Here is a 9710-nt window from a genome sequence, read left to right as displayed (position 1 = left end):
TTCCTCATAAGCAAAAAGCATCTGGGTACATGGTTTTAATCCTCCATTACAACCGCATTGCGCGGTTTAGACGGGAGGGGGTATTTTTAACCTCCTACCTGTTTTTTTTCCCTTTTTTTGTATTATTAGATTAAAGAGTTAAGGGTTTTCTTTTGTGTTTATAAACAAAAGCATAAGAAAGTATTTGATTGTTTAAAAAACTAAAAATTCATGTGGTTTTTTTTGTAAAGTTTATTCAGTAGATAAGGAATATTTGAAATTTAAATGTGAATGGGATGGATAAGTTTTTTTTTAATATTTTTTCTTTAACTTTAAGGTGAAAGGAGTGGGAATTCTGATGTATATTATTTTGCTATTTTAGTTATAGAACGAAGGGAATAATGGTGAAAGTTATAAATTGAATTGTACAATTCTTAATGAGGCTTGAATTTTGTTTTTGGCTTATGCTCCATTTGTTGAAGATATAGATTTCGTTGCAGATGTATTTTTATATTTGGATATCTGAATTTTAACGTAATGATTGGGGATATTTAAATGTGGTTTTGGAGCTTTTATTGGGTAATTATTCAAGGTTAAAAGGGAAAAATGGTGGAAGAGTACCAAATTTGAATTGTACAATGTTTAATGAGGTTGGAATTTTGTTTTAAGATGGCAGTTTATGTGACTAATATGATGATAGATGTGAAGTTAGTTGATATTTGGTGAAGGTTTATCTCTATTGAGAAAGTTTTATTTTTCATCTTTTTTTTTCTCATGCTACAATTTTTTTTAAAGAATTGATTATTGTTTCAGAATTTTTGATAGACAATGTTACTGATTTTACTAATTTTTTATATTAAGTTTGTTAATTATATGTTTCATCTTAACTCTGTTAAATATATGCATTTAAGTTTGATTTAAATATGTTTTTTAAGTCTGATATCTTAGTATTAATTACCTTTCTTTTTGTTAGTATTTTAATTGGTTATGTTTTTGTTTTTTTTGTAAGTGGGTTTTTTTCTCACATATATTATTAACTTTATTAATTCTTCACTCTTTATTTTGGGGGGGAAGGGGGGGGTTGGACTAATTTGAGTTGGGTTATTAATGTGTAATAATTATTGGGGAGGATATAGTTTATTTAGATTACTGATACTGTATTGTAATTTTATTATTTTGTTCTTAATTTTTAAATGTAATTCTATATGTTATTCATGTTATAAAATCTTAAATAAAGTTTAAAAACAAAAAAATGATGTCGGCCACAACCGGTATGAATCAGTGATAAAAATTAATCGTACCAGTGAATTCTTGCAGCCCCTTCATTATGTGGGGTTTGAGGAAGCACTTAACAAACTCTACCTTTTCAAGCAGGGTTTAATTCCGTGCCTGTTGATTTGACCCCCAAGGAAGTCGAACGTTTCCAACCTGAACTAGCACTTAGCAAGGTTTATATCGTAAGTCCAAATTCCCGCAGCCAGGCGCACAGTCACATTAGACGGTCTCTGTTTAGCTTCATTGCCACCACTTTGACATCTTGTGGTTACTGCCACCCTCTGCTGTTGGAGAATATCCTCCTTGATCTCAGCCCCTCAATGTAACTAAGAACCCCTAAAATGTCCCTAATGTTTTGGCCTTCATCACTACTCCTGGCAAGGCATTCTTGACACCCACAACTCTAGGTAAAAGAAAATATCCCTGATATCTCCCCTAAATCTTCCTCCCTTTGCTTTAGACAGATGTCTTCTAGTGTTTGCTACTCCCATTTGGGTTTCAGGCAAACTGAAGGGCATCTTTCACCGAGTTTCTGGTTTTCCAGCAGTTCTGGATGTCTATCTCTGGATGCTCTGCTCCGTGGACCACCCCGCAGTATCCCATCTAGTCCTAGAGTCTCTGTGTCAGACATTCTCTGCTGACCACTGCCTGATGGCTTTGTGGTCAAATGTGTTTGTCTATGAAACCGTTCCCAGGAAGGTAAAGGGGCAAAGTCCTGCTGACTGGAACATTGTGCAGCACCAGGGCCAGGCCAATCTTTCGCAACACCTGAGCCAGGTAGAACCTCAGCACAGAGCAGCATTTGGTGCCCTTGCACTTTGGTTACAAGCACAGCCACACACAATTATGGTCATGCTGGTTACACCCTTGTCCCCATTGATTGATGATGTACACGGTCCTTCTCCAGACTCTATCCATTTTGGACCCCCACATGAATAGGAAATTTGTTTTGGGAATTGACAGGGTGGTGGTGTGGGGATGGGCCAAACCTGGCCCACGTGCAGCAGGACCGAAAGTTCCTTGCACATTGCACCTGATAATCAGGTTTTACCCGAATGACAGAGATGGGTATCTGTGTGGTTCTCCCTGTCTCCTGGACCTGGGGGTCTTTGTACTGCTCCCCATCTCCTTAAGTTGGTGCTTTGTTCTCCACCACCCCCACAAGAAATCCAAGACCCCTGGATGGAGGGCAGAGGCGCAGAGAGATCAGTGAGAACACGGGTAGTTTCAACAGGGTGGGGTCCATCCAGGTGCCTGATAACAGGAGGAACCAAGTGGGAAGGAGGATGCAGGGCATTCGATAGCAGGACATTGCAAGAGAGTGGATTCCTCGAACTCTTCAGGGGAGAAGGCGCTGGTCGATCCATCGGTTTAGGTGGGGCAGGGTATAGACATGGCAGCTGACTGGAATTGTCAGCAGGTTACTGAGACCTGGGAAAGGAGGGGAAGGAGGGTGCAGTAGTGTTCTGAGAGTGCTGAGGGAGAGGCAACATGGGTGCCACCTCAAGGCAACGGTCCCCTGATTGATTGCAGGGATGGGCTCTGTAAATAGACTCATAGATATCCAGCACAGAGCATCTTTGTCGCCCTGCCATCAGGAAGGAGATATGGAGGAATAAAAGCAGAGCAGCCAGGGAGGGAAATAGCATCTTCCCACAGGCCATGAGATTAACAAGGCAACATGAGCTGGATGGGAGCTAAGAATGAAAAGGGTGAGAGGAATATGGACTGATTACAACAGCTCAGCTAGCAGGAGAGAGGGGCTGAAGGGCCTGTTTATGTTTTCTCTATCTGGACCAGCTTTTGAGTTCAAGCTTTAAAAAACCCAATCATTTTTAAATTTATTATCAACGGTACAGAATGAATCAAGAGACAAGATGTCTGTCCAGCAGCAAGCGTCGAAGGCACTTCCTGAAACGGAGGCTCTGAAACCACAGGGAGGTTCTGGACGGAAAGAGGCCCAGCTTCTTCTGGAAGGAGGAGAGGAGAGGCAGGGGAAATGTGGGGGAAGGGAAGGGGAGGGGAGGGGCTAGGGATGCCGTCCACCGTTCACCTCCCCTTTCCTCTACCCCGTTCCCCTCCCCTTTCCACTGCCCGTTCCCCTCCCACATCCCCTCCCCCTTCCAGTCCCCAGTTCCCGTCCCCCGCTCGCCTCCCCCATTCCCCTCCCCCTTCCCTTCCTCCTACTCCTAACCCTAACCCCTAACAAAATCCTAAACCTAACCTTAACACTACCGATACCCCCTACCACCACTCCACGTCCCCTAACTCTACCCCCACCCCATCCACTAACCCTAACTTTATTCCTACGCCTATGCCACCCCCTAACCCCAACCCTAATGCTACCCACCATCCCCAAACCCCAAACCTCACTCCCCCTCTACCCCCCTGCTCCTACCCCCTTCCCCTATACCTAACACAAGCCCACTTCCCCGAACTATAGACCTAACCATAAACCAAGATATAGCCCTACCCCATGTCTCCTAACACTAACCCTAACTCTACCCAACTTCCCCAACCCTAAACTAAACCCTATCCCTATCCCTTACAACCTACCTCCTTCCCCTAACCCTACCTCCTACCCCTTCCCCATACCCGCACCCCCTACAACTATCCCTTTTCCCAAACCATACCTCCTACACCTTCCCCATACCCACACCCCCTACAACTACCCCCTACCCTATCCCTTACAACCTACCCCCTTCCCCTAACCCTACCCCTTCCCCATACCCGCACCCCCTACCACTATCCCTACCCTATCCCTTACAACCTACCCACTTCCCCTAACCCTACCTCCTACCCCTTCCCCATCCCCGCACCCCCTACCACTACCCCCTACCCTACCCCTTACCACAACCCCTACCCTTACCCCCTTCCACTACCCCCTTTCTCCTACCCCCTTCCCCTCCCCCTCCTTCCCCTAGGTTAGGGGTAGGAAGGGGAAAGGGAAGGGGGAGGGGAAGGGGAGGAGGAGAAAGGGAGGGGAAGGGGGAGGGTTAGGGGAGGGGATGGGGGAGGGGAAGGGGAGGGGGAAAGGGGAAGGGAAGGGCGGAGGGGAAGAGGGAGGTGAAGAGTGGAGGGCTGGGGTTAGGGCATAGGTGTGAGGGCAGGGGAAGGGGAAGATGAGCGGGAGGGGGTTGGGATGGAGGAGGGTAGAGGAGAAGAGGGGAAGTGGGTGAAGGGACATGGAAGAGGCAGGGAATGGGGTTGGCAGGGCCAGAGGGATACGACGGGGAGGGGTTCAGGCCATCATGATGTTGTCCGTCCTCTGTTCAGCTGGGATGCGAGGTTCTTCTGGACTCGTGTCTTGTCTCTGAGATCGCTCCTTCTCCTGGGAAGAGAAATACGAGTGATAGAGATACTGTCTCTGAGGCCTGAACACAATGACTTTGGAGGGTCCCAACACTTCCCCCATCATCCCCCCTACCCCTGAACCCTCCCCTCCCTCACACCAGTACTCTCCATTTTTCTTGAATTCCTGTCCATATTAAAATCATTTTCATGTCTTTTTTGGACAAGCCTCCGCTACTACCCCGACAATGCATTCCAGCCACCCACTACATTCTGTGTGAATAAAATGTACCCCTCACGTCTTGCCTAAATTTCCCTCAGCTCACCTTATTTAGACGTCCTCTGGTATTCTCGCCCCAGGAATGCACACAATATTCCAAGTGTGGTCTGACGAGAATTTTATACATCTGCAACGATACCTCTCGGTTTTTGAACTCAATCCCCTGACTCCTGAAGGCCAGCACACAATACACCATCTTAAACTCCCTCTCAATTTGCACAGCAACAATGAGTGATATATGGAGCAGGATCTAAATATTTCTCTGTCCTGCACACTGTTCATAATCCTGCCATTAACCAAGTGCTCTGCCCACACATTCTTGTAATCCGCATTCAATGAAGATATTGGTCTATATGAAGCTACTTTTAATGGGGCTCCAACCTTCTTTGGAATAACTGTTATTCGTGCCCTTGAAAATTACTCTGGAAATAAACCTGGACCAGTTGCTTATTTAAGTACATCTGATTTACAGGATTGAACTCCATCTGTCACTTCTCTGCAAACTGGATGACCTACGACAACCTTCTACACTGTCTACAACATCTCTACCTCTGTGTGATCCCCTGACGTACCCACCCTTCCACTCCCATCATCATTCATAAAAATCACAAAGAGCAGGGGTCCCAGAGCAGATCCCTTTGGAGCGCCACTAGTCATTGTTCCATCTACTACTACCCTCTGTTTTCTGCAGACAAGCCAATTCTGAATCCACACAGCCAAGGCTCCATGGATCCCATGCCTCCAGACATTCTGAATGAGGCCTCCGTGGGGATCTTGTCAAGCACCTTACTAAAATCCTTGTGCAGCACATACAGACCTTGACCTTCATCTATCTCCTTTGACACCTCCTCTAAAAACTCAATTTGACTCGTGAAGCAGGACCTGCTCCTCACAAAACTATCCATGAGTTTGCCCAGCATGTTTGGGCATTGCCCTCGGCCCCAGAATCTGCAGACTTCCTGGCGAGTCCCTCCCTTACCCCTTCCCAGAGCTTCCGCATCCATTAGAACATCAAGCATTGCTGCCCAGTACAGGCCCTTTGGCCCATAAAGGCTGTACTGACCTTTGTAAATGTTCTCCACAACCTTTACCTGTACCACACCCATAGGAACATAGGAAGTGGGAACAGGAATAGGACAAAAATGGCCTATCGAGCCTGCTCCGCCATTCAATACGATCATGGCTGATCTAATTTATGACCAAACTCGACCTACCCTGCCTTCTCGCCATATCCCCAAATTCCTCTATCATGTAAAAATTTTGTTCCCTTACATCCACATGCTCGTCTCAGAGACTTTTATATGTACCTATTCTACCAACCGCTACCACTTTCTCCGGTGACGCATTCAAAGCTCTCACAACTCTCTGCATAAAAAAAATCTCCCCTCACCTGAAGCGGATGCTCTCTGAGATTTGCACCTGACACTTTAGGAAAGGTTTCTGGCTGTTCATTCCATCTAAGGCCCCCACAATCTTATTTAGAATAAGTTATTAAGCTGTGGAAGGGGCAAGTTGGGAGAGGGAGGAGGGGAGAGAGCTGGTGGGGGAGGGGTGAGAGCTGGTGGGGAGGGGACAAGGCCGTGTTGTGGAGAGGGATCAGGACCGCGTTGAGGTGGTGAACGGACAGACATGGGTGGATCTACCTGCCGAAATAAAGGAGCAATAAGAAGGCCATCTCGGGATCTACCAGCATCTTCTGGGGCTTGATGTCTCAATGGAAAACCCCCTGAGGATGGAAGTAGGCCATGCTCTGCTACAGCTGGTACATGAACATCTGGCAACACAACGATATAACATGACCCACTCTGCCTCCACACTGGCCGGGTCTATATCCTGAGGGTAAGGGGAGGTGGGTGAAGGGCCCCTCCCTGCCAATCAACATCCATCCTCATCATCCTCTCCACCCCTCTCCCCTCACTACCCTTTCTCTCCTCACCAATACCCATTGAGACCCTCATGCACCCTTCATCGATATCCAGTCCCCAGCGAGACTCAGCCAGTAAACTCCTTCATATCCTCCAACCCCACCATCCAAGCTTGCCCCAGTGGACAACTTGACCACCCAGGCCCACAACCACCTTGATGTAGATCATGGGAATGGGCTGCTTGGCCTTGTTGAAGTGCTGGACCATGCATTGAACCGTCTTGGGAACATAGTCCAGACCCAGATTCAAATAAACCTGCTCTTCCTCTTGGACACAATACAAACATGTCAGCTGGATTTACCCTCCAAAACCCCGTGCCTCTCCCAACAGGAGTGCCAGCCCCTCCTGCTCTCTGTAGGCCTGATGCCCCCACTGCTCAACACAACATGGCATGAATCCAACGGCTCAGCGAGCAGAGCGTCAACAGGCCGTAGTGGACCCGTCCGCTGCCCCATCATTCGGCTTCTGGTGAGTCTGCACAAAATGTGCAGCTCTGACCGCCCTCCCTCGTGAGGCAAGGATTCACCGGGGGAGAAAAACCATTGACGTTTCGAGATGAGAAATGTTTGCAGCCGGGTGTTGGCTGGGGTCGAACATGTGGAGGCTAAGTTGTTGGGACGATTCAGAGCAGGCGTTGATTTGGAAGGGCACCAAAAGGTGCCAAAAGTGAGTTATGGGGGGAAAGTACATTCGTGAAATGAATTGGGGAAACAGACTGGAGGGGCTGAGTGGCCGAATTTGGCGACCTTGTCTTGTGGTCTTGGCTGCTGCTGTCTGGAGTTGAAATGGCAAGAGGTCATGAGTTAATGGGTGAGGAGCAGGGCAGCCAACGTCAAAGAGTCAGCACTGGTCAGAGGGGCAGGATGGAGGCAACAGAGAGGCTGCAGCGAGACAGATCGATTGAAGGAATGGGGAAGGTAGCAGCAAATGATATGCATCAGAGTGAGGGTGGGGTGGGTGCAGGTGGATCTTACCTTGACTACAGAGGAGAAGTTGAGAAGAGGGACAATGATGGTGTGATCCAACTTTCGCACGATCTGCAGTTTGCGGTTCTATGGCGAGAGAAGAACATCAGCAAGGCTGGGAGATGGGTCGGGGCCCTGAGGGGCATCTTGTCCAAGTTGAGGGGGGAGGCGGGGAGGAGATTTGTCAAGAGGTCAGAGGTGGGGAACTCCAAGGGAGGCCGAAGTGGGGGACTTTTCGAGAGTCAGTGGGGGGGACTTTTCGTGTAGCTGGAGTGGGGACTTGTCAGGGGGTTCAATGAAGTATCATTTCAGTTTTTATGATTGTTTTCCCAGCTTCTACTAAACAATGAATTTGCAGAAAATCTTTGATATTTGCCAGGTGTGTGTGTGTGTGTGTGTGTGTGTGTGTGTGTGTGTGTGTGTGTGTGTGTGTGTGTGTGTGTGTGTGTGTGTGTGTGTGAGTGTGTGTGTGTGGGGTGGGGGGTTGTGTGTGGGGAGGGGGGCTGCTGTTGTGGGTTTGTGTGACTTTCTCTGTTTCCAAACCCCATGGCTGCTTTGGTCTCTGTCAGATGCTCCTCTTTCCACCCACCCTTCAAAAATGTGTTTGGGGTGTTTGTCAATTGGGTGTAATTGTGTGAAACGGGCTCATGTGTCGCAAGGGCCTGTGAACGTGCTGTAGGCCCTAAATTTAAATATCAGGGTTTTTCATTTCCACACAACTGCTCCTCCACCTCACCTTGAATCTCTTGTCTTGCAAGATCTTCTTGATGGCAATCAGCTCTCCGGAGTCCACCAGCCTTGCCTGGTACACCACACCGAAAGATCCATTGTCGATGATTTTAACATCTGTGCAGGACACCACCTTGGGGACGTTGGGTCCATGACACGGTGTGGCCACCTCTGTTGTGACCTTATTGCCATGTCCTCTGGGGCAGAAGCAGCAGCATTTACACACCCAGAGGGTACACAACAGGTCATTTATCACAACCCAGCCTTGCTGTCCAAGTTAGTCTCTACCCCTCCCTCTAACTCCCTTCCAAGGGTCACCTAAATGTCAGAATTGATCCTCTGGTGGTTCGTTCCAGCTTCTCTCAGTAGAAATATTGCCACCCCAGGTCCCTCTTTGATCCCTCTCCTCAGACTGTCTATAACCCTCCCTCCATGAGACGATCGGGTCATCCTTGACCTTCAGCACGTCCCGGGGAGATGAAGCACTCTGAACCCCACCACGGGTTTACCAGAAGCCCTCCACATTCCTAGAATCTCAGCAACACCGTGATCTTCCATGATGCAAGCGAGACCTCGTCGCCTGAGGGAGCAGGTGGTGCGGAGAGAGCCCCACGCTTCACCGCTCAACTCTGTTGGGTCCGCCGCAGCAGAAACACTTTCTAGCACCCTGATCCAGGTCCACTGGGGGAAAGAATCCTATCCCAGTTGGGGGGGTGTGGGGGTGTATGCAAGGGTGGAAGGGATCTTGTAACCCGGGGGGGGAGGGGGTGGGTGGAGGAGCGGTCCTGTCTCTCAGTGGACAGATCCCATTCCAGGTGGAGGGGGAGCTCTGTCCCATTTCTGTTGAAAGGTCTGCCTTCCATCCCCCTCGCAACTTCTCTTCTCCCTCAGACACCTCACACTCTCCCCTGCCCCAAATCCTCTACCACACTCTCATCCCCCACCCAACACCACCCCCATGGTTTCCCCAGTGCTTTCCGTCCCCTCGCACCCCATCCCCCCAGCTCAACCCTATGTCCCCTATCTCTGATCCAATCTCCCTTGACATTAGCCTGTGGTGCTACCCCGTTCCTTTGTTCTCCCCTCCTGTCCTACAGACCCCATCCCTTTATCCCCTCACATGCCATTGTTCTCCCCTCCACAGTCCCCTCCAGCTGCCTCATAAAGTGCCCTGCACTCAGGATGTGGAGAGGGGATTAAATGTAGCCTCCATTCTCTCCGCCCACACTGGGTGAAGGATGGTGCCAGAGGAGGCTCTGTCCCAGT

At 48.8% G+C, this 9710-nt stretch overlaps 1 long non-coding RNA gene across 1 annotated transcript; it reads right to left on the bottom strand.

Moving 5' to 3' along the window:
• Positions 1-4076: 4076 nt before the first annotated feature.
• On the bottom strand, positions 4077-9364 carry LOC138746366 (uncharacterized). The gene is made up of 3 exons (XR_011346905.1): positions 8452-9364; positions 7725-7802; positions 4077-4585 (listed from the first exon to the last, which is right to left on the bottom strand). It is a non-coding gene; the product is annotated as an uncharacterized lncRNA (long non-coding RNA).
• Positions 9365-9710: the final 346 nt, after the last annotated feature.

The sequence above is a fragment of the Narcine bancroftii genome, chromosome 11 (assembly GCF_036971445.1).
Source record: "Narcine bancroftii isolate sNarBan1 chromosome 11, sNarBan1.hap1, whole genome shotgun sequence".
NCBI classification, from domain to species: Eukaryota; Metazoa; Chordata; class Chondrichthyes; order Torpediniformes; family Narcinidae; genus Narcine; species Narcine bancroftii.
The sequence above is the reverse complement of the archived record's forward strand: the minus strand, read 5'-3'. Positions and strand labels throughout refer to the sequence as shown.